We start from the raw sequence: 27,523 nt of genomic DNA on the forward strand, positions 1-27,523 counted from the left end.
GATCTGTCAATAAAATCCTGTCCTTATTTACAGAGCCAAGACACCTCCCGTGAGGGACTCCGCAGTGCCCTTAGCGGACATAATTCCTGCTATCATCATCATCATATCCATAACCATCAGGAGCAGCCTTTTCAAACACGGTCAGACCGCAGTCACTTACCGGCCCCGGTCAGCAGTGATGGGCCCCGCCGGGCGGCTCTGAGTCTGCTAATGTGCCGTTGCGTAAGATCCATAACAGCGCTCTCGAGTGTTCTTGGGAAAACGCAGATCCATTATCTCCGTGCTTTATTACGGCTAATTAAAACGTAAGGACAATAGGGTCGTTCAGTCTTCCCGAGGCCTCCGGCAACGCACTGAATGTGTACTATTCGGCGCCTCACCTGTCAAAAAGAACATCTTCACCCGCTTTATTCGTATTCAGCTCCTGTTGCGGGATGAAATACGACTTGGTGAGTTTGTGAAGGTTAATTGCGAACTTAGAAGCTCTTAATGACGTCCAGTAATGTAGGGGAGCAAGAGTTTATGTCCATATTAGCTCAAGAGTCCAACTTAAAAGCGGACTCGTGTCGTATGCACCTGCAAACTGGATTATATAAATACTGTCATAAGTATGCTAGTATGCACTCGTCCCACATTAGTTTAGGTGCACTTATAAGTCAACTTATTTTTGATGCATTGTGTGGCAAGCCGTTTTTACATTTAATCTCTATAGGCCTAGCTTTCTATGCAACATATCAGGCTATATTTTTTCCATTAGTAGGCTACAGATTTATTAGCTAGGGCTTATTCTTTGGGTACTACCGCTTATTATTTCCGTACTAGTTAGACAACGATTTTAGCTCTTCACCCACTGTATTCATATTCAGCTCATGCTGCGGGATGAAATTCGACTTGGTTAGTTTGTGAAGAAGGATAATTGCGAACTTTAAAAGCTCTTAACGACGTCTAGTAATGCTGGGAGGCAAGAGTTTATGTCCATATTAGCACAAGAGACAGCAAAACTGGCTAGCGGACTCGTGTCGGACGCACCTGAAAACTGGATTATATAAATACTGTCCGCACAAGTACGCACTCATATTACATTAGTTCAGGTGCACTTATAAGTTAACTTATTTTTGCTGCATTGTGTGGCAAGCCGTTTTACATTTAATCTCTAAACTAAACCATAGGCATCTATTTGTATGCTATAGGCTAGTATTTCATTGGTACTGATTTATTAGCTGTACTAGGGCCTATTCTATGGGAACTAGCGCTTATTCTTTCTGTACTAGTTAGACAATCATAAGCCTGCTCAAATTAAAAATAAAATATTAGACATTAAAGTCTGCATAAAAACAAAATTTAATGTTCTTTTGCTAGCGCACATTTTATGTGCAAGTTAATCTACTGAAAAAACTAAAAATCTTAATATTTGCTTCCACTCTGGAATATTGGATCTTCTTGTGACCAGGGTGCAAATTATACATTGACGATCAGGTAGGCTCAACTTTTTGGTAATGTTAACGTTAGTCTGAGTATTACATGCTTCAGTGAATCACATTTATTTGACTAATTTAATCTCATTTATCAATAAATCATATTTAAGTTTTCAGTGTTTTGTGTGATATTTAGTGTGTTCTGACCTACAGTATCCTCTCAACTATTCCAGAGTTTACTGTAGGTCAAACTATAAAACTATGCATCTAATTTGACTTTACCTTTAGGCTACATGTTGAAACAAACTGCTATTTTACAAGAAAAGTGTCTTGTGAACACTTATGTTGTCTATCGGTGCTCTGATCTGATGGTTTCAGACTGATAAATAACTTTTTTCTTGCATAGACTGACTGTGCACTCACAATGATATGAACTGTTATATAGTTGATCAAATGTATACTCATATTATCTGTTATTTTCATTTTTAATATTGTCTTTTAAGATACAGATCAGAGCAGGGCCAGAGTGGGACTCCTTTTCAGCCCTGGAGTTTCAAGCCTCAGACCGGCCCACCTCAGTTCACGACTGACTATACTAAAATAAGGTCATTTCCAATTCAGTTTCTAATTACACTGTCACGTCTTTTTTTGAGAAAACAGCTGCTTTAGAACTTAAAATGTTCAACAACCCCAACAGTATTATATGTCTTAACAATAAAAATGAAAAAAAAAATTACTCAGACGAGGATCAAACCCGAGTCGGTGGCGTTGAAAACTAATGTGCTAAAGAGAAAATAGATAAAAAGAGCAGAGCTGCGGTAAAATAATGAATAAGAAGACTGTGGTCAAGTAAATAAATTAATTAATTTAAAAAGTGTGACTGCTGAGAGCTACAGATTCTGGAGCTAGGGACACCGGCCCTCGCGGCCAAAAAAACTGACCGGCCCATCGGGAGTTCTCCCGGTCCTCCCGATTAGCCAATCCGGGCCTGGATCAGAGCAAACTCTCCATTCCCCCCAAATACTTGTTGTTTTGATGCCCATCGAGTATTAATTATGAGGGTCAGTCCACCCCAAAACCCCTTATAATTTGCACCCTGCTTGTAAAGTCAGTTTGGAATCTTGGGTGAAAAACGTTTAGCAATGTTTCTGTAAATCTTATTTGCACGTGAAAGATGAGCAAACCTGAACCCAGTTTCAGTTGAAAATATCTCATCACACTGAAATAAAAGTTTGCAGAAACATGGCATCTCCGCCGTCAAGAAGACCCTCTTCACCCACATTATCCATATTCAGCTCATGTTGCAGGTTGAAATACAGCTTAGACAGTTTGTGAAGGTTAATTGCGAACTTTAAAAGCTCTTAATGACGTCTAGTAATGCAGGGGAGCAAGAGAATGCACATATTAGCACAAGAGCCAGCAAAGGTTGCTAGCGGCCTTGTGTCGGACGCACCTACAAACTGGATTATATAAATACAGTCCGCACAAGTATGCACTTGTCCCACATTGTTTCAGGTGCTTTCATAGCTCTTAAGTCAACTTACTTTTGCTGTTTTGTGTGGCAAGCTGCATCATCAAGCAGCATAATGAGCTGTTTTTAATGTCTAAAAATGAATGGAAGTGAAGTCTCAAGCCAAAAAGATTCAAATGGATGCGCCCGCTCATACACAAAGAATAAGGTCAATAGGAGTCAGATATTGCTTAAAATATGTGCTAGAAAGACTGTAAACACGCAGGTTGTTAACTCTAGTTAACGAGGACGAGTGCGGTGGCAAAGTAGGTAAAATCGGTTTGTATGAGTTCAGTGTCCTTCATGAGACTTGTTTCTTTGAACCCCCTTTGTGCCAAATAAAAAAAGGAAACATATAGGGGAAATAAGGATTAAATAATGTATATCATAGACTGAACACAAATAATTTGAGTTCAGTACTAGTTGTTTATGTATACTGACTGATTACCATGTATATACTGTAGATCCAATATAAATTAAACATTTAACCAAGAATATTTCAATTTGCATGATTTGTTTTTGTATAGACCATTTTGAGTGATGTAAATAAAAACAATGGTCGCAATGTATTTCTTGTTTTACATTTTTAATTTCTATACCTTCCAAGAATCCAAAAAGAGCCACATATTGAAAAATAATGTTATGACAGCTGTTTTAACATTAAGTTATGATGGAATTGCCTCTTGTTACTGTTATGAAATAGTTTGATAACGAGCAGGAAATGTTTATGAGCCAATGAATGACGTGACCACATTGAAATGGTCTATATCAGTGGTTCTAAAACTTTTTTCATCAAGTACCACCTCAGAAAAAAATGTCTCTCCAAGTACCACCATAATGAGCAGTATTGAAATACAGTAGCGTAGTAGGCCCAGTAAAGAAGTTACAGGTCTGTACAGTTCAAAAACGTGGCAGATTAATTCCTATTATTGAGAATATTTATTATTATCAGCCGCTTTAAACATTATACATATGTTGGACATTAACACTGTACTGTGCATATATGTAAAAAACAAACAAACTAACTAAATTAAATGTCAACGTTTATATTGAAATGTGTTTTTAAAAGTAAAAAAATGGTAGGCTACTGTTCGTAAAACGGAAAAAAATAAAATAAAATAAAATAAAAACACTCCTGTTCTTAAATATAAATATTTAACATATTCATCTGGGGCTGTTGCTTGGACCTCATAAATATAGGCTATATGTCATCACATTTATATACAAACCATTTTTCATAATTTTTTAAATATATGTAGCATAAACAATATGACATATTTGATTTCTCCGCGTACCACTAGAAGGAAGCCCACGTACCAGTGGTACACAAAACCAAATTTTGAGAACCACTTCTCTATATAAAACATAGTAAAAAATATTTGATGATAATTTTACATCATTAATCTGCTTTTCTCTGAAGTTTTATCCAATTTACTTAGTCACCATGACAACATAACACAAAAAACCCTGTAACGACTGCATAAATCAGAAACAGCTTTGCTTTTCAAATAATACAAAAGTTTTAATAGAGAGATTAAAGTGACTCCTTTTATAAAAGAATAAGCTTCCACATTTAAATCTGAACAAAAGTAGCCTTATTCGCATCCAATTAAAGAGCCATCCTTTTTTTTCAATAATAACAATAATAATAATAATTTCACCACTGTTCAACAAGGTACTGGGAAGATTCCTCAGAGATTTTGGTCCATATTGACATGATAGCATCACGCAGTTGCTCCAGATGTGTTGGCTGCACATCCATGACGTAAATCTTGCATTCCACCACATCCCAAAAGTGCTGTATTGGATTGAGTTTTGGTGACTATGGAGGCCATTTGAGTACAGTGAACTCATTGTAATGTTCAAGAAACCAGTCTGAGATGATTACACTTTGACTATAAAGGGATGGACATGGTCAGCAACAATACTCAGGTAGGCTGTGGCATTGACGCAATGCTTAAATGGTACTAATGGGCCCAAAGTGTGCCAAGAAAATATATCCCACACCATCACACCACCACCACCAGCCTAAACCGTTGATACTAGGCAGGATGGATCCATGCTTTCATGTTGTTGACGCCAAATTCTGACCCTACCATCCGAATGTCGCAGCAGAAATCGAGACTCATCAGACCAGGCAACATTTTTCCAATCATCTATTGTCTAATTTTGATGAGTCTCTGTAAATTGTAGCCGCAGTTTCTTATTTTTAACTGACAGGAGTGGAAACAGGTGTGCTCTTCTGCTGCTGTAGCCCATCTGGCTCAAGGTTGGATGTGTTGCATTCAGAGATGCTCTTCTGCATACCTCGGTTGTAACGAGTGGTTATTTGAGTTATTGTTGCCTTTCTATCAGCTCGAACCAGACTGGCCATTCTCCTCTGACCTATGGCATCAGCAAGGCATTTGCGCACACAGAACTGCCACTCACTGGATATTTTCTCTGCAAACCCTAGAGATAGTTGTACTTGAAAATCCCAATAGATCAGCAGTTTCTGAAAAACTCAGACCAGCCCGTCTGGCACCAACAACCATGCCACATTCAAAGTCACTTAAATCACCTTCCAGATTCTGATGCTGGGTTTGAACTGCAGCAGATCATCTTGACCATGTCTACATGCCTAAATGCATTGAGTTGCTGCCATTGGCCGATTAGAAACTTGCATTAACAAGCATTTGGTGTACCTAATAAAGTGGCCTGCAGAAATAACATTATTATTGAAAGAATTCAGCTTTCAAAAAAGGAAAAAAATGTTCATTTAAGTGAATTAAGTAATTAATGAATAAATACTAGTCGTTTAGTCTTTTTATCCACTAAAGTTGTATTCAATTTTAATTTCCCATGACAACTCCAAAAAATAAAAACATTGCTAAAAACACAATTTAAAAAGATCAAATAAACTACTTTGTATAAAAATATCAAGATTCCACATTTAAAATCCACCAAAGAAACTGGAGAACACATATGCCTTTTTTCACTGCTATTTCAGCATAAATCCCACCTTGACAGGGACATAAAATGACCCACTTGTAGGCAAATTTGAAATGGCACGACTTGACAAGATCATTTGTTCCCATTTAATTTGGCAGGGATGCAAATAATGTGTGATATAAACAGCCAGAGGCAAAGTCAATACTATCAGCATCAGCTACAAGAAAAACACAGACCGCCATGATAAACAAGCAGCTGAATGTGTCTCGTAAACACATCTGAATATCAGAGATTGTTTTCTTCAGCACCACGGACAGCAGCATCTGATTCTGCTGACAGATACAGAAATACAGATGTGTGTATATATTATATAACACAGAGAGGGAAAAATGAAGTGATAAATAAATAAGCAGCAGGCTTTCAGCAGTTATTCTAGTATTAAAGTGAAACGCACACACATATATATAGCTCTGGTTGAGTTCAGTGCTTTTGAAAATAGTTTTGGTCGTTTGTCTTCATTAACGGTTATACAAATATGAAAATGTTCATGGCAAACTTTGTGTGACGGTTAATCATTTTAAGTAGACGCTGGGAAAATGGGAAAAGAACAAGGAAATGGGTTCTATCTATACATATATACATCTTTGTAAATGTTAGCATATTTTAAAATAATATCAGTGTATATATTTTTAACATATATTATTATTTATAGTTCATTATAATGAAGCATATTGCAGTATTTGTATATACAATGGTAATACATGTGTAAAATGTCTCATATATATATATATATATATATATATATATATATATATATATATATATATATATATATATATATATATATATATATATATATATATATATATATATATACACATACACACACACACATACATATATATATATATATACATATACATACATATATATACATATATATACATATATATACACATATATATATATATATATACATATACATATATATATATATATATATATATATATATACATATACATATATATATATATATATATATACACATATATATATATATATATATATACATATATATATATATATATATATATATATATATATATATATATATATATATATATATATATATACATATATATTCATTTCGTTTTTGGCTTAGTTCAGACAGACAGAAACACGGAGAGACCATTTCACTGACAAATAGACAGACCTAAACACAGACAGACCATTTTACTGACAGACAAAAACACAGACTGACCATTTCATTGACAGATAGACAGTAAACACAGACAGAACCAGAGACAAACAGATAGATAGAGACACACCGACAGAACCAGAGATAGACAGACAGAAACACATACACAACCAGAGACAGAAAAAAAATGTATACAAACAGAAACACAGACAGACAGACGCAGATGAAAGACAAGCCATTTGACCGACAGATGAACAGAAACACAGACAGACAGAAAGGCAGACAGACTGACAGACAGTCATATAAATCTCTGTCAACAGCAGACAGCAAACTTGATTAAACCGCACACAGATATTAATACAGTCATTATTATTCAAGGAGAACAAGCCCATGTGGTAATATGAGACTCAATATGCAAACTCAAAACTCCTCACTTTCCAGACCAGGAGAATTTCCTCTGCTTTTAACATAAAAAGAAAGAAAGAGCCAAGAGATGATCTCTTCAGAAGAAAATCTGAAGGTCGAAGTGCAAGTGGAAAAAATACCCACTAAACTGCATTTTAGTTTTTACATCAAAAATGCATCAGGACATTTTAAAGTAGTTTATTTTTTCATAAAATATTTAAAATATACTACAGTTATGAATAATAATTTTGCATTAACTACAATTTTGTTTTTGTTTTTTACATTTATTCGAGTGTTGAGATTTCTGTTTTGACTGTGGATCATAAAGCCACATCACATCCTGACTGTTTGAACGTAAAGCCATGTCTAACTGATTAAGAAGAGTCATAAAAACTGTGCAAAAAGCCATTTGACCAGTATTTTCAGTTGTAAAGCCAAAAATGGCCAAAATTTTAGTGAGATAAGCCTAAATCTACTTTCATTATTCAGACTCGGTATAAGTTTAATTTTTGAGCCACATATTTGTTTTCACCCATTATTTACATTCAGTCCCCATTTGTTACTAGTGTATGTAGAAGAGCAGCCAACACAGTCAACAAAATATCTCTGTATATGTTTTACAGATAGATAGTCTGTTATTTTGGCTGAACTATCATTTTTACTGTAAGCGTTAATATAACTGTTGTAGTAATTAGAAAGATTGGAACGAAAGATTTAAAAAAGGGCTCAATTTAATGTGAATTGAACTAAAATAAGTCATTCCACTTAAAATTAAAAGTTATTTTGATATTGGACATGTGTAGCTTAAATCTCAATAAAGAATTTTCATCACACAAAAAAAATTATATGATTCCACAAGACTTGATTGGCTGTATATCAAATTTCAAAACATTTGGGCAGTTTTAAAAGGACAAAAGTTTAATTTCCCATAGATTAGAATAGCATGTAAAAGAGCACAATCTACAAAATACAATACAATGCATACGGTACATCCCACATGTTGTGTTTTCAATGTTTTTTTTTGTTGTTGTTTTTTTTCCATTAAATAGATTAACATCATTAACAATCAAACAATCTACAAAATATCTCATTTTGTGTCCTTCAAAAGATACATTACATACATAAAATACCTATAATTGTAATGCTTTCATGTATGTTTGAAGCTTGGAAAATGCAGTCAACATTAATTAAAATAACCTGGAAATAAGCAGCTGAAACAATCTACAAAATATCTCCTTTTGTGTCCTTCAAAAGTAAGTAGGTCATAGTTATATATATATATATATATATATATATATATATATATATATATATATATATATATATATATATATATATATATATATATATATATATATTTTTTTTTTTTTTTTTTTTTTTTTTTTTTTGCTTTTGTGTATTTTTTAAAGCTTGGATATTCGAGTGATCGTTATTTTAAATAACATGAAAAAGAGCAGTCGAAACAATCTACAAAATATCTCCTTTTGTTTTCTATGAAAAAAGTTTCATAATTTGAGTGAACTACCTCTTTAAAATGATCCAATAGATGCATCTCACACATTGTGATTTCAATGCCTTTGTGTCTTTTTTAAAGGTTGAAAAATCCAGTCATTATTCATTACAACAGCAGGTAAAAGAGCAGCCCACACAATCTACAAAATATCAACAAAATCTACATTTTGAATTCCTTAAAAGTAAGTAAATCAATTAAAACTACCTCTTTTTAATCTTTCACATTGTACACATAAACATGTGAAAGAGCAGCCAAAATGATCTACAAAATATCTCATTTTGCGTCCTTCACAACAAAGTCTCATACATTTGGATGAACCATCCCTTTCTAAACTTATATATTCCATACATAAATTACACAAAATTTTAATACGTTTATGTCTTTTTGAAGCTTGGAAAATTCAGTCACCCTTAATTAAAATAACATGTAAAAGAGCAGCTGAAACAATCTACAAAATATCTCCTTTTCTGTTCTTCAAAAAAAGTAAGTCATACTATTGGAAGAACTAGCCCTTTCTAAACCTATACATTATACACATGTCATGCGTCCAATTTTTATCGTGTTTGTGTATTTTGTGAAGCTTGGAAAATCCAGTCACCATTAGTTAAAAGAACACGTAAAAGAGCAGCTGAAACAATCTGCAAAATATCTCCTTTTGTGTCCTTCACAAGAAAGCCATCATTTTTAATGAACTACCTCTTTTTGAACATATACTGTACATTATAGACATATCATACATAGTTTTTTTTTTTTTTTTGTTTTTTGCTTTTGTGTATTTTTGAAGCTTGAAAAATTGAATCCCCATTAGTTAAAATATTTCATAAAAGAGAAGCTTAAACAATATCTCAAAATATCTCCTTTTCTGTTCTTCAAAAAAAAAAAAAAGCTAATCATACTTTTGGAAGAGCTAGTCCTGTCTAAACCTTGGACACAAATCATACATCCATATGCATTGCTTTTGTGTATTTCATGAAGGTCCAGTCAAAAATCCAGTCATTATTCATAAAAACAGCATGTAAAAGAGCAGCTGACACAATCTTCAAAATATTTCAATTTTGAGTTCTTCCAAACCAAGTCAGTCATCCTTTTAGATGAACTACCTATTTTAAAATCTACACATTTTAACACATCAATTTGTAATGGTTTTGTGTCTTTTTTGAAGCTTGAAAAATCCAGTCATCATTCACTAAAACAGCATGTAAAGAGCAGCAGAAACAACCTGCTAAATATCTCATTTGGTGTCCTTCAAAACAAAGTTATTCTTACTTTTGCATGAACTATCCCTTTCTAAACTTACACATTATACGTAAAATACATATTTTCTATGTTTTTTGTATTTTTTGAAGATTGGAAAATCCACTCACCTTTAATTAAAATAACATTCAAAAGAGCAGCTGAAACAATCTACAAATTATCTCCTTTTATGTTCTTTAAACAAAAAGTGTGTCATACTTTTGGAAGAACTTCCTTTTTCTAAACATATACATTATACACATATCACATGTCCCATTTTTATTCCTTTTGTGTATTTTTGAAGCTTGTAAAATCAGTCACCATTCATTTATACAGCATGTAAAAGAGCAGCTGACACAATCTTCAAAATATCTAAATTTTGAGTTCTTCTAAACCAAGTCAGTCATCCTTTTAGATGAACTACCTATTTTAAAGTCTACACATTTTAACACATCAATTTGTAAAGGTTTTGTGTCTTTTTTGAAGCTTGAAAAATCCAGTCATCATTCACTAAAACAGCATGTAAAAGAGCAGCAGAAACAATCTGCTAAATATCTCAGTTGGTGTCCTTCAAAATAAAGTTATTCTTACTTTTGCATGAACTATCCCTTTTTATTTATTTATTTTTTTATGTTTTATTTATACATTGTATTTATACATTTACAAAAATTTACAAAGACATAATCATGTAACAATAAGCAAATATACTGAAGAGTATTTTGAGCAACTAGTAATAATAAAAATAAATAAACAATAATAAATAAAAATAAGATAATAAAAATAAATAGATAAATAAAATAAAAAACAACAACACTAGTGCAATCTTATATACATAAAAAAAAGTCTACAATGTGTTGACCAGAAGTAGTTTCCCATAAAAGCTGGGCATTAGGGGGTGGGGACTCAATCAGAAGGAGCAGGGTCAAGCTGAAGAGTTTGGACATATTTCCGAAGGGGTTCCTATAAATTAATAAAAATAGTGCTAGTTCGGTGAAGAGAGTACCTAATTTTTTCTAATTTCATAAAATAAAGAACATTTCTTATCCAACAAGAGTGAGAAGGAGGGTGTGGGCTCTTCCAGTTCAGAAGAATTAATCGCCTAGCCAGAAGAGTTAAGAAAGCTACAAAGTCTACAAAATGAGAGGGTAAAGTGTGGTCGGGCGGAAGAACCCCAAATAAACCAATAATTGGACATGGTGGGATATCAACAGTGGTAATAGCTGATAGCAAGAGAAATATTTGTCTCCAAAAGGAAAGCAGGGAAGGACAGGACCAAAACATATGAAATAAAGTAGCTGTACCAGAATGACATCTGTCGCACTCAGGGTCTATAGACGGATTGATGCGAGCTAGCCTGCTTTTGGACCAATGAGCTCTATGCACTACCTTGCATTGTATTAGCCTGTGACGTGAACAGATTGAGGAGGAGTTAACCCTGTTCAAGACCGCTTTCCATGTCTCCTCTGTAATCTCAATTCCCATGTCTTGAGACCAGGTGGTCCGTAAGTTATCAGAAGAAAATTGAAGATTAACAATTATATTAAATAATTTAGGAACTATCCCTTTCTAAACATATACATCATACATAAAATTAATATTTTCTATGTTTTTTGAAGATTGGAAAATCCAGTCACCTTTAATTAAAATAACATGTAAAAGAGCAGCTGAAACAATCTACAAAATATCTCATTTTCTGTTCTTCAAAAAAAGTATGTCATACTTTTGGAAGAACTTCCTTTTTCTAAACATATACATTATACACATATCACATGTCCAATTTTTCATTGCTTTTGTGTATTTTTGAAGCTTGTAAAATCAGTCACCATTCATTTATACAGCATGTAAAAGAGCAGCTGACACAATCTTCAAAATTTCTCCTTTTGTGTTCTACTAAAGAAAATCACTAATACTTTTACCTCATATTTGTCTTTTAAAACTTGTATATTACACATTCTATTTCACATTTAGACTGATGCTAATGCGATGCTAACAAAAAACAAGCCACTACATTCATTTAACAGCTTAAAAGCAATATACTAAAGGTTAATTAATCAGGGTCACGTTGATATAGTTACGTTTTCATAACCAGGCAATTATTCTAAAGACGTTTTTACAACACCATTAAGAACATGTCCATCAATAAATGGCCTAAACAAATGCACACCGACCCGCCATTTACAAATTTACATCCAGCAATAAAAGCGAAGCATTAGCTTTAATTCAAAAGAAACAAGCATAATTAAAGAAAAATACGTCAAGCTGCAAACCCAATTATCACTCAACTATTGTATGTATGTGGACAAAAACAGGCAGGAATTGTTTGTTCCTGCAATAATTTAGTCAATACTCATCGTATTATCATGTATCATCCTCAAGACATTTTTATCGCCGATGATAAATCGCTAAAATAAGGAGATTTCAGAAAAAGCGACGCAAAACCATCCTGTTGTTTCACAAGGACATCAGTGCAAAGTCCCGTTTATCGATTTTTCGCTTCTTCCAGCGTAAACACTCAATCAATAGTGGGTTATGAATGTGCTATTTATCAGATTAAGCCTAAAGGGAGTTTTGGGATGATAATATCTATCACTTTTGTCTAGAAGACCCTCGAGACGGATTATGGCTCTTAACAGCTGAATCAGACAACAATACAGGCAGGCGGAGAGAAACAGAAACCAGCTGAGGGAATTAACTAGCGGGTTACTGCTGGTTTAAGCAAAGATTAGACGCTTTGGGCACTAGAATTGCTGTAACTGAGAGAAAATTCACCTTAAAAACCATTTAAACATTTATTAAGTGGTAACTTGTCAGGATTTGGTGGATATATATTTGACATATATATGATGTTTATTTGGTAAAGGGTTTAGATCAGGGGTGCCCAAACTTTTTTTGTATAAAGGGCCAACAACCAAATATTACTGAGAGCTGTGGGCCGAAGTGAAATAAAACAACTGAATCAAAGTTGCCATGGGTAATTTCCTAAGTTATTTCATCATATTTCAAAATAAATAAAATAATTTATTTTAAATTGTATTATCTGATGCTGTATACATTTTTAAATAATAACCTATTGCAATAAAAACAAACACATTTATAAGCTCTATAGAGTTCAATGCTGATGTCAAGAAGAATCTGCCATTTGATTTGTTTTGTTCATCAAATTCTCTGCATTGTCAGGTAGGTAACAGTATGCACATATAGACAAAATCTGATTAATTTACACAATTCAGTTAGCTTTTAACAATATCAATAAAGCAAAAAAACAAAGGGTTACAGTAAATTTGAATTGGCAATCTGTAAATCATCCCCATCACTCTCTTTCAGATGAGATGATGGACCAAATCAAAGGTTAACATGGGCCAACTTTGGCCCCCGGGCCCTTGTTTGGACTTCTCTGGTTTAGATGGATGAATGGATGGATGGATCAATGATGCAAATAAATAATTCTAGACAAATAAACTGTCAGTTAAAATAAAATAAAATAGATCATTTAACCTAAATTAATATATACGTGTTTAGCATTAAATTGTTTAAATAAAACAAACAAAATATAATGTTAAACAGTTGACAGAGATGAAATAGATGTGAATAAATTATTAGCACTAAATAAACTGTATGTTACCTTGGCATCCTTGTATAAAAACCAAACAAAAACTGCTCAGAGGTAGCTTAATTAATGTGTTGGGGCTCTTTGGGTAAAGAGGATTCATCAGAATAAACTGCAAAATTAACTCCAAGGCTCTCAAAAAATGTTGGGAAAAAAAAAAATTATATATATATATATATATATATATATATATATATATATATATATATATATATATATATATATATATATATATATATATATATATATATGACATGACATGGCTATTCCTTAAGACTTCATCAGGCATAGGCTCAGATGTAAGGTATAGCCATGTCAATAAAGGCTTTTTAATATTATTTTCCACATTTTTTGAGTGCCTTGGACTTAAGGTTTGCTGTTTAAACTGTATGATACATTTAATAAAATAAAATAAAGCAAACTGCATGCAACGTAGCAATAAAATAACAAAAGTAAATAAAATTAACCAATTATATATATATATATATATATATATATATATATATATATATATATATATATATATTTATATGGAATGACGTTTTAAAAATCAAATAAACAATACTATAAAATAGAAGGTAAAATATATTAGTGTATGAATCGATAACTATATATTGATTACAATAAAATGTTTTAATTATAAAGAATTCTAAAAATGTTCATAATCCATAAAAAATATTACATTTTAAAATATAAATAGAAAAAAATATATGAATAAAAATAACTAAATATTATAAAATACAATAAGTGGCTGCCAAATGTATAGAATAGCAAATAAGCTTCAGAGTCACATGATGCTTCATACAAGAATCCCATGTAATGGCACTTCTTTATATAGGTTACTTAAACACAGTTGCAGTGTAACGACCTGAATATTACTATAAAAGGACATGGCTTAGATAAAACTCCACAGTTATTCAGCTGACGGAACCGAGCAGGTCCAGCACATGCAGTAAACTAATAGTTAAAAACTCTATTCAAATGCACAGTTTCCCAGTCTAATCCAAGGAAAACATCAAAAATATACGTTTGAGTGTTTGTTTTTTTAATCACACTTTAGCAGTTTAGGTTAGTTTTATGAATTTAGGTTAAAGATTAGAGTCATAAACCTTTACCTTAAAAGCTTTTGCACACATAAAAGTGCACAGTTTTGTTAATATCTGTATTCTGAAAGTTTTATTCAAACATAACAATTCAAACAATGGCTGATCATATACAACATTTATTTTACAAAAAGGAAAATAACTTGTAATGATACTAAGAGATTCCCAAATTTCTCTCAGTAAACCTCTAATTCATTTTCCTTCGGCTTACTCCCTTTATTCATCAGGGGTCACCACAGCAGGATGAACCGCCAACTTATCCAGCATATGTATATGGGGAGGACTTGCAAACTCCACACAGAAATGCCAACTGACCCAGTCGGGACTCGAACCAGCGACCTTCTTGCTGTGAGATGACAATGCTAACCACTGAGATAATATGTTGCCCAAAACTCTATATAAGATATAAAAAGTAATTAAAAAGTAAACAATAATTCTGAAGCGGATTTTGTTTAAACTCAGAAGAAAGTAAATGTGTGCAAATAAGCGCATATTTAAAACATTAAATAGAGCCTCATTTGCATATTCCAACAAGATTTTACTAAACATGTTTGCAACTATAAAACATGTAAAAAAAAACATGTTAAAAAAACTATTAAAAAAAATGTTTACACTTCCTAATGTATTGTATTAACTGTGGAAGTATGGTGATCCCTGATATCTTTTTTTTTTACTCTGTTTACCTGCAGCGAGGGAATATAAAGGAGACTTTCTGTCTTGTTATGCAATGCTAACGCTAGGCCTTGCTATCGCTAGAGGTGACAAGCTGAAAACAGCAGTGTTTGTCACCGCAGAGCTGTCAACAGCAAAATAAATAAATATATACATATATAAAAAATATACAGTCTGAATGCAAACATACACTGCAAAAGACATTGATGCTGTAATTCAGATTCTGGCACAAACCAAACAAATTTTTAGATCGTCTGCCTGTTTCTTTAACTTCATAACAGTTGAGGGAAGAGCGACATGCGTTAATGTGCTGGAAATACAGTAATGCATCAGTGTCATATTTCTGAGGAGAAGCTGAACGGCGCAGGAAAGATAATTATTGAGCTTAATGGTTTTTCAAAACACCTGATTCAAACCCAAAACAGCCTGTCAGTATTGAATAAATAAAGTTAATGAAAAATATTATGTATAAACAGATGAATAAATAAATAAATAAATAAATGAATGAGTGAACCAACAAATTAATGGATGACCAGATGAATAAATAAATGAATGAATAACTCAAAAAATTAATGGATGAACAGATGAATGAATGAATGAATGAATGAATGAATGAATGAACGAATGAATGAATTATATAATTAATTAATTAATTAATGGGCAAATTAATAAGTGAAAGAATGGATGAATGAACAAATGAATAAATGGATAAACGAGTGAATAAATGAATGAATGAACGAATGAATAAAACATGAATGAATAAATTTACAATCAGATGAATAAACAAATGAATGAATAAATAGAAAAATGAATGAATGAATGAATTAGTAAGAGAATAAATTGATAAATGAATGAATTATTGGACGAAGGAATGAATGAACAAGCAAAGAAATGGACGAATAAACAAATTAATGAATAAATAGACAAATGAACGAACAAATTAATGGATGAACAGATGAATAAATGAATGGATGAATGAACAATCAGAAGAATTAATAAATAAATAGACAAATTAATGAATGAATGAATTAATAAGTGAATGAATTGATGAATGAATAAATGAACTATTGGAATGAAGGAATGAATGGATGAATGAACAAATTAGTGAATAAAAAATTAATAAACACATGAATGAATTGATGAATTAAAGTAAATGAATAGATGAATGAACAAATAAATGATGAGAAAGTCATTCATTCATTCATTTTCTTTTCGGCTTAGTCCCTTTATTAATCCAGGGTCACCACAGCGGAATGAACCACCAACTTATCCGGCATGTTTTTATGCAGCGCATGCCCTTCCAGCCGCAACCCATCTCTGGGAAACATACACACACACTCATACACTACAGACAATTTAGCCTACCCAATTCACCTGTACCCCATGTCTTTGGGGGAAACTGGAGCACCCGGAGCAAACCCACACGAATGCAGGGAGAACATGCAAACTCCACACAGAAACGGCAAATGTCCTAGCCGAGGTTTGAAACAGCGACCTTCTTGCTGTGAGGCCACATCATTAAATACTACGCCACTACGACGCTGAATGATGAGACAATTAATTGACAAATTAATGAATGAATAAAAATAAATGACTATAAAAGTGAATGAATGGATAAATGAATGCACAGATGAATAAATAAGCAAGTGAATGAATGAATGAATGAATGAGTGAATAGACTCAAATGAATTGATGAATTGAAAAAGTAAATCAATGGATGGATGAATGAACGAACAAATGAATTAAGTGACAAATAATATGTAATAATTACTTAAAATAATACTAAGGCTGCATAAGTACACAAATACTGCTTAACATTTTACTTTCAATTTTATTTACTTATTTATATTTGGCAGTCACCTATAAAAGTATTGTTTGTATAGAGTTTAATGCAAACAAAAAAAGTGTGTGCATCTGGCATTAAAATGTAATTAAAAAAATCAATAATAGTCCAAAGTGCATGACTTTAAACGGTAAATTAAAGTTAGCTTTTTTTTTTTAATTTGAGATCTTCTCCTCCTGCAGAAAGTATTGTTTTGTTATTTGGCACGATTGACCATCACAGACGTCACTGGGAATCTATAACAGAGTCTGTTAAGTGTTTATAGGATTTATAGCCCCTCAGTTTATAGTCAATAGAGCTGTGTCTTTATTAGTCTGACTGAGATGTTGTTTTGGCCTCTGTTACGTGAAAGAATTACAACAGAAAACCACCGGAGCGCATTGAGAGAAGAAAATGTGAGGCTGTTAGGTCATTTTAACATGCTGGATGCAGAATCCTTCAAACCAACTCACATTGAAAAAGAAAAAGAAGTAAATAAATTGCTACTAAACGCATTACGGGGTCCAATAATGCGAAACATGTTTCTTGCTGAATATTGAATCTTTAATTTGTCAATAAATTATGTCGAATCTGCTCTACGTGATCCGCTACATTATTCTGAAGTGGAGTCAGTTAATCAATGTTCATTTTTTCTCATTTAACTCTAAAAGACTTCATACCGACTGTGCCTTCATGCGAACAAAAGGAGGTTACAAGCTGTTCGCATATTGGCAATAAACAAAAAGTGATTAACACATGCAAAGTCTGACATATCAATCCAGCTTTCTATAATCAGTCTAACAGTGAATAATACATGATATGATTTGACAAGGTATTTACAGAATTGTTATTTTAAAAAGAGCAGCAAGAGCATTTTTCAAACATTCTTAATTTTCTCAATTTGAGTTTGAAATAATATGCAATTTTATAACAGATACTTCTTTAAACACTTCTTTGATGTTAATCATTGTATAAAATCAAGCTCGGAACAAAAGATAGAGTTATCACCTGCTTACGAGTGCGTTTGTGCGCATTTGTGGCAGTCCAGAAGCAGTGACAGTACTGATCTCACTATGAAAGACCTCCTGTGGCTTATCTCTGAGTTAAAAGGATGACATCAAAGCATTTTTACCTTCAGATGTGAAACATTGGCAAAAACCCATATAGACAACTTTAGTAGTCCAATAAATGTACCCTGACACCCACTATATGAAAAAGAGCAGCATGAACATAGTTCAAAAATTTTCCATATTTCACCTTTGACAAAAAAAGTATAGAGTTTTGGACAGTAATTTATTATTCACATATATATATATATAAATACACATATACATATATATATATATATATATATATATATATATATATATACATATATATATATATATATATATATTTTTTTTTTTTTTTTCTGAATCGGTTTCATTGATGGCCAATATGGGTTTGACTGCTTAGAAAAGAAAACTGTAAATGTTTATTACCAAATTCCAAAAGATATCAGGTGCTTTAATAAAACACACCATTAAAAAAAAAAAAAAAAAAATAGCATGAACATTTTACAAACTATCTACATTTTTGCTCCACAGACAAAAAGAACTACATATGGATTGAACATGATATAAGATTGACTATAATCATTAATTCATTTTCTTTTCTGCTTACAGCCAACTTATCCAGCATATGTTTTACACAGCGGGTGCCCTTCCAGCTGCAACCCATCACTGGGAAACACCCATATACTCTCATTCACACACATACGCTACTGACAATTTAGCTTACCCAATGCACCTGTACCGCATGTCTTTGGACTTGTGGGGGAAACTGGAGCCCCCGGAGGAAACCCACGCCAAGACAGGGAGAACATGCAAACTTCACACAGATATGCCAACTGACCCAGCTAAAGCTCGAACCAGCGACCTTCTTGCTGTGAGGGAACATCGCTACCCACTGCGCCACCGTGTCGCCAGATTGACTATATTATTAAATAATAATAATTACAACTATTTAATAGGAAACAAAAAATAATAATTAATTGATACATTAAAATTATTTACTTGAAAAATTCAGTCATGAAACAAAAACTGTTTTACGAAAAAGGCAAATTTCAACAACCTTCAGTTCAAACACTTCAGAAACCAAAACAAGACATTATATATTTTGACATACAACAGAAAAAAAATTACAAACGTAAGCATTTGGAATTACATTATAATCAATATACAGTGCATCCAGAAAGTATTCAGAGCGCTTCACTTTTTCCACATTTTTTGTTACATCTTTAATCCAACATAGATTAAATTCATTTATTTCCTCAAAGTACTACACATAATACCCCATAATGACAATGCGAAAAAAGATTTTTTTTTAATTGTTGCAAATTTATTAAAAATAAAAAACCAAAAAAAAAAAAAACATGTACAGAAGTATTCACAGCCTTTGCTTAATACTTTGTTGTTGCACAGCAGTAACAGCCTCAAGTTTTTTTTTTTAATATGATGCCACAGGTTTGGCACACCTGTCTTTGGGAATTTTTGCCCAATCCCTTTTTGCAGTACCTCTCAAGCTCTATCAGGTTGGATGGGAAGCGATGGTGTACAGCCATTTTCAGATCTCTCCAGAGATGTTCAATAGGACTTAGGTCTGAGCTCTGGCTGGGCCACTCAAGGACATTCACAGAGATGTTGTGAAATCTTTCCATTGATAATTTGGAGGTGTGCTTTTGGGTCATTTCCCTGCTGGAAGATGAACCGTCGCCCCAGTCTGAGGTCAAGAGCACTCTGAAGCAGGTTTTCATTCAGGATGTCTTTGAACATTGCTGCATTCATCTTTCCCTCTATCCTGACTAGTCTTCCTGTTACTGCTGCTGAAAAACATCCCCACAGCATGATGCTGCCACCACCATGCTTCACTGTAGGAATGGTATTAGCCTGGTGATGAGCGGACCTTAGTTTTCTCCAAATGTAATGCCTGGATTCACTCCAAAGAGTTCAATTTTAGTCTCATCAGACCAGGGGATTTTGTTTCTTATGGTCTGAGAGTCCTCCAGATGTCTTCCCGTCTGGCCACTCTACCATACAGGCCTGATTGGTGGATTGCTGCACAGATGGATGTCCTTCTGTAAAGTTCTCTCTCCACAGAAGAACGCTGGAGCTCAGATAGTGAGATGGCCGGCCAGCTCTAGGAAGAGTCCTGGTGGTTCCAAACATCTTCCACTTACAGATGATGGAGACCACTGTGCTCATTGGAACTTTCAGAGCAGCAGAAATGTTTATGTAACCTTCCCCAGCCTTGTGCCTCGAGATAATCCTGTATCGGAGGTCTAAAGACAATTCCTTTGTCTTCATGCTTGGTTTGTGCTTTGACATGCACTGTCAACCCTGGGACCTTATATGGACAGGTGTATGCCTTTTCAAATCATGTCCTATCAGCTGAATTTACCACAGGTGAACTCCAATTAAGCTGCTGAAACATCTTGAGGATGATCAGTGGAAACAGAATGTACCTGAGCTCAATTTAGAGCTTCACGCCAAAGGCTGTGAATACTTATGTGCGTGTGATTTTTCAGGTTTTTTATTTTTAATAAATTTGCAACAGTTTCAAAAAATCTGTTTTCACATTGTCATTATGAGGTATTGTGGGAAGAATTTTGAGAAAATAAATTAATTAAATCCATTTTGGAATAAGGCTGTAACAAAAAAACAAAAAAAATGTGGAAAAAGTGAAGTGCTATGAATACTTTCTGGATGAACTGTACATATACTGTAACAAGAAAAAAGCATTTCAGTTATGAAAGAAAAGCTGTTATATGGAAAAACATAAGTATGAGCATCTTCCAATCTGAACAAAAACAATGACAACAAAACAGTTCAGTTAGGAAACAAAAACTGTTGTACAAAAAAGGTACATTTGAATTCTTTCAATTCTAACGCTGAAAACAAGACATTTGATTTTTGACATTCAGTGATAATACCAAAAAAAATTTCAGTTGTGAAACAAAAACGACACATTCAGTTTAAACTTTCTACTTTCTCACATAAATTCCTACAGAAGACTTTTTAATTTTGTTTCATTACGTCCTTACATTAAAAAAAATCAGCATGAACATTGTTCAAACATTCTCCGTTTGTCTTCCGCAGACAAAAAACGTGACAAACTAGTTTGGAATGACATGTCATTTAATATTTAAGAACTAAAACAGACTTTTTTTGTTGCCTCAACCAATTCTTTGATGTTAATCACGCCACAGAAATCAAGAACAGAACAAAAGTGTTTTATGGGCTGTGTTTCTCCAAAAAGACACAAATGCGCACAAACAGTGACAGGACTGATCTGACTATGAAAGACCCCCTGTTGTTCTTCTCCCAGTTAAAAGTCTCGCTTCCGAGTGTTTTCGCCTATAGGTGCTTCATGCGCTTTCCAACCACGCCGTCTCTCCTCCAAACATCTGCTTTCATTTCATCATCGATATTTATGGCATGTTTGACAGCGCTAGGCATCAGCGCACAGAAAGTAAGGGTGCTATCAAGTATTATAGCAGTGTGTGAATGTGGGAGTCAAGTGGCGTGGAAGTAGGACTTTGTGTCCTTTTCCCTTTTAGTACATTTTATCCTACACATTCAGATGTAGTCCAGAGGGCCCAAACAACGGCAAAAAAGCTTTTATGGGAGCGCAAAAACAACAAATACTCTCCGCTAAACACTAGTCTCTGTCCCTGTCATCAGAGAATTGTCCTCAAATTGTCTGAAAACAGCAACTTTAAGTACAATATGTAAGGTGTAGAAGCGAAAACAGACAGTTCTGTGACTCTAAAATTCCGTGGATCAAATCTTGAGAGGATTAATTGATTTATCTGATAAAAGCAATTTCAGTCTATGGATGATAGAAGAAAAAGAGAGTCTTTGAGGTCTTATTATGGCAGATCCTTGTAAAAGATATAAAAGTAAGCGTTTTTATGTTTGAATGTTTAAGATCATCAAACACGTTTAAATATTAGTCGAAGATAACAGAAGTAAACACATCATACAGTTTTGAAATGAAGGTTTTTATTATTAAGGGAAAACAAAATTCAAAACTACATAGCCCTGTGTGAAAAAAGTGTTCTAACTAGCAATTAGTCTGTTACAACACTGTGGAATTTTGGCCCATTTATTTTTGCAGAAATGTCGTGATTCAGCCACATTAGAGGGTTTTTGAGCATGAAAGACCTTTTTAAAGGTCATGCCACAGAATCTCAATTGGACTCAGGTCAGGACTCTGACTAGGCCACTCCAAAAACATTTTTTTTTCATACAAGGCACAATGTTTTTCACATAGTTTTGTATTTTGTTTTCCCCTTATGATATAAACCTCTAATTAAAAACTGCGTAATGTGTTTACTTGTGTTATTCTTGACTAATTTTTTATTTTGTTTGATGATCTAAAACAGGAATGCCCAAACTTTTTCTTAGGGGGGCCAAAAACCAAAGTTGATTGAGGATAGTGGGCCGAAGATAAATATAGTTTCCTAAATAAATTGATTTAATAATCTTTAAAAATGACTAGAAAACATTTTTTTATATTAACTAATACAGTATTTTTTTACATTTCATAATGAACTTATTACAGTTAAAACAAAAACAATCTAATTTATAACAAAATGACACTAGCTTTTGCCTGGATTTGCTCACCAATGTCTTCTGCTCTATTCGTTGAGTGACGGTATTTACTTTTTAAAAATTCCGATTCATTTACAACATTTAACTGAAACACTATATTTTGCTTTTTTGTAGCTCAGCAATACATCAAACAAACAATCAAGCAAACAAACAAACAAACAAACAAACAAAACAATGTTAAGTTAAATTAGTAATAACAATAAAAAGTGTGACAAGAAAATGAGACAGGGGTAAACACTTTTTCCCATTAATGTATGTGTGTGTGTGTGTGTGTGTGTGTGTGTGTGTGTGTGTGTGTATAATAATTAATTTTATTTCAAAAAGTTATAGTATAATTTATGTAAATGCATAATACATTAAAACATAAATAAATACTTTTTATTCATAAATTCATTGCTAAAAATAAATAAATTAAAATATGATCAATGTTAATCATAATAGTTATTTATATTATTAAGTGATAATATACATATTTGCACTGCTTTAAAGAAAAATTGGAGCTAGAAATAGATGGAGTTATGACATATCGTTAACAATATCTGAGTTATAAATATAGCCCTTTTAAAAACATCCGGCAATCAGATGGACACATATTAAGGGGCAGAAATATGACCATAAATATCAATTAGGCAATAACCGTGAAGACTTACTGAAGTACATAATCCTGTGATGCATGAAGACAGCCATAAGCGGCCGGTTAAAAGTCCTGCTTACTGCAGATTTATTTTCACAAATCTACAGATCGGAGACACAGGAAGAAATATAACTCTTGCTAATGGCTCACAAACACAAGCATCTACAAGACTACAGTCATCTGTTAGCAAACTGAAGGCTAATGCTCCAGTAGAGTGACAAATAATCAGTTCCTTCACAAACACAAACATCTGAGCATTTGCTGTCATTTGTAATTCCCTGTAGATTATTACAAAAATAGCATGAATGGGACCTGATTTTATATATTTTTTGCTAGCTGGGTTTTTAATATTGTAATTAAAATTATCGTTATTAGTTACTTTGTTTGCTTGCTTTTTATGATGATTTTGGTACTGTAGCAGGGGGGAATGGTTGAACTGGATAAATACAAAAAAAATCTAATGATTAACTGAATTTACATGAAACATTTACATGAAACATTGTCAAAAAGTTTTTTTTATTGTAATAACTTTTTTATTATAATTAGTTTTAGTAATAGGACTGAAAAAGTAGAATTTGAAATATAAAATCAGCACATTTTGTGGAAGATTAGACATTTAATATGCTTGAAACACTTATAATTTATATTCAGTGAAATTACAAATAAGTTGCACTATAAAAAAATTGTGAATGTAATAGTTAGAATAAAAAAGGAAATTCTCTATTTAAAAAAAATAATCTAATATTTTAAAATATATAAATATATTACTCTTATTCTATATATATATATATATATATATATATATATAAAGCATAAGGTCAAAAAACACAACAAAAAATGCTAATCGTTTTGATGTCAAAAGCTTGACACACTGATGCGTTTTAGACAGCCAAAATAATGACAGTATTATAATAAATGAAATGTATCATTAATCTGAAAACTCAATTACATATTTACACTTAATTTTACATTTAATCCTATAATGCATGTAAACAACCCTGATGTTAAAATGACATCAAATTGACATCTCAAAACGGCGTCAAAAAACGTTCAAAAAAACTATTACAGCACAGACCAGTAATGAATTTGGAATGTTTCTTGACACTAATGTTAGGGCAGTCCTGTAACTGATTTTTGATGCCAATGGTAGATGTCAATTTGACATCAAGGTGCTTTTTTGTTTTGTTCTATTTGTAAGTCAGAAATGTAGATGTAAATTAGACCAATGTATACTAACACTTCCAGAAAATGCGATTTCCAAGAAAACAAGTGGTGTTTGTTGTTAGAGAAGTCAACAGTGTGTTTGAGCGCTGTTAACATCTGAATGATTTTTTATGTCAAACTGACATGAGGAACTGGAGGTCAAGGATCCACTGGTGAGCTGGGTATTCATTAAAAAATTCTCAAATCAAACGGAATGCACAACATATGGTTTTCTACATCGCCTTACATCACATCTAACACTCCCTACCTGAGCTTAAATCTCATTCTGGTAGAAAAGCAATGAAATATCATGGCCTTCAGCAAGAGTTTGATTGACTGACAGTGTTATAGAAAACCCTTCGGCTAAACAACTTCAAGATGACCATCAACAAAACGCACTCACTAAAGTGTTATATATGTGCTGTATATTTGCAATGATGCTGCAGATGTTGCATTAACCAATTTTTTTTTTATTTTTTTTTTAGGTGTAATGGCCTTCCCTGTATTGTAGTTGTGTTAGATGTGATTGTTTAGTTTGCTGCAATTATTCATTTTGAATAACATTGATTCAATTTGACTGGCTTTCTCCCCTGTTCAGTTTCAGATGAGAAATCAAACTCCTTTCCACAAATTGAATCATCTTTTGGAAGCCGTTTGAACAGAACTGTGTGCAGGTATAGTGTGTCCACAATCATATTGGGGTAATATAAAGACAATATAAACCAATATAAGTATTTTTTTTAATTACTTGATGTTGAAATAGGATCAAATGCCTCTTATTTTGGGGCCCACTGCAACTTTTCCCACCCACCGAATTGATTGAGAGCTGTGTATTAACATGTCTCACTAGTATTGCGTATAATCATATCAACAAGACAGGACGTGCGCAAAGCAACTGTTCAGCTCTCTGTGATCATAAATCATCGTCAAATGTGATCAAGACTGAGTTTTACAAGATTAAAATGTTTTTAATGTTTGAAATAAAGTAAAATCGATGTAAGTCATCACCACAGCCGCATGTCAGTATAATTATAACAGAAGATGCTTCAATCCCAGTTTGTGGACATTAAATCAGGCTTACTTTGCACATTAACATATTGAATACCCATACAGCGGTGGATGTTAACCTGTATTCTGTCACATTTTCTGCACAAAAACACAGTGTAAACTTAAACGTGCACGCTGTTTGTGTCAGTATGTGTGTGCGTGAAATTTGTAACAATATTGTATGGGACTCGTCGTTGCAGAAAGGCTTGAATTAACTCCACAAAACATACATTAAATAATCATTGGGAAAATTCTTACTGTAGTATTTTTGGCATGTGGGAACGGTGGGCGGGGAAAGCTAGCATTAAAGACACAGGCAGCAAAAACAGCTACATTGTGTTCGGAGAAGAAAATGTCAATATTCTGAAAGGTTTTGAGCTGGAACTTTACAGACACTTTCTGAACACACAAAAGAATTATCTTAAATCTTGAAAAAGGGGTCTAATAGGTGCCAATTGGTTCACTTTCATTCAGCAAGATTTTATGATTTCATTCATCATGCCCTGGGACAACCTGTAAGTTACTGCAAGCTAATGAACTCTGAAAAAAATAAATATATAAATAAAAAAAGGTTAAATCATAGTCACCTGCCCAACCGAATGACAAGTGCAACTCCGAGGCCAGCCTTGGTTGCTACGTGTGTGCAAAGCACTTGATTTGCAGTTCAAATCCAATCCTGCCTTTAACCTTCAAATTTTTCCTCAAATTAACTTCTAATTTCACCCTTAAAAATTAAATGATTCAATATAATATAAGAATAAAATAAAATATAATAAAAAAAAATTTTAATCAGATTTTAGAACCATATTTTACGTTATGTGACTTTTGCAATTTATTGCTAGAAAAGTTGAGCAACAGAAACATGATTAATTACAAATTATATGCAGACATGCACACTATATATATGATGCTGCTATCTGTATTGTATTAGCTATACCTGAAACCTCTGTTTTAAAGCTCCTAAATGCTTTTTAACCCAAAGATTTATGTGTTTTACTGAAAAATCTATTGTTACCGCATGTGGTCAATGTGGTCTAGCATTTCTGCTGCCTTTAAGCTATGAAACATCTATTTTGGAAAAGTTATCGCTCCATCCTAATGATAAATATTCAATCCGGACCCTGCGCCACATGTGCTAACAATGTGTTTCCAAAAAAATCCTCCCAAAAACAGAGCTTTGTCTTCACATAAGGCAGTGGTCATTTTAAGATCTGTCTAATGAAGCTTAACACCCAAAATCTGACAAGCAGGCCCACAAAAACATGGATCATTTCACTTCAGTAATGGGTTATAAAAGCAAGAGTGAAGTGCGGTAAATAGATCTAAGCTGCCAAGGCCAACATCAGGCGTGAGAAGGGAACGTTTTTCAAGCCAACATGTCTTTCACACAACCGATCCGAAAAAAAATTTAATGCAGCATTGACATTCAACAAAGGCCTATTCCGAGAAAACGGCATTCATAACCAACCAAAGCCATACAGACAGTTACCATCCACACGTCTGACTGCAAAATCCTCCTTCTTTACAGAAATGTACACCTCGAAATGTTGAAGAATCACGTTAACAGATGGCAGA

At 33.1% G+C, this 27,523-nt stretch overlaps 1 protein-coding gene across 3 annotated transcripts in view; it reads right to left on the bottom strand.

Annotated features, from left to right (window-relative positions):
* Positions 1–27,523, bottom strand: part of lrp1ba (low density lipoprotein receptor-related protein 1Ba) — a 470,228-nt gene that overhangs the window by 433,908 nt on the left and 8,797 nt on the right. The window lies entirely within an intron of this gene.

This window comes from Danio rerio, chromosome 22 (genome assembly GCF_049306965.1).
Source record: "Danio rerio strain Tuebingen ecotype United States chromosome 22, GRCz12tu, whole genome shotgun sequence".
NCBI lineage: Eukaryota > Metazoa > Chordata > Actinopteri > Cypriniformes > Danionidae > Danio > Danio rerio.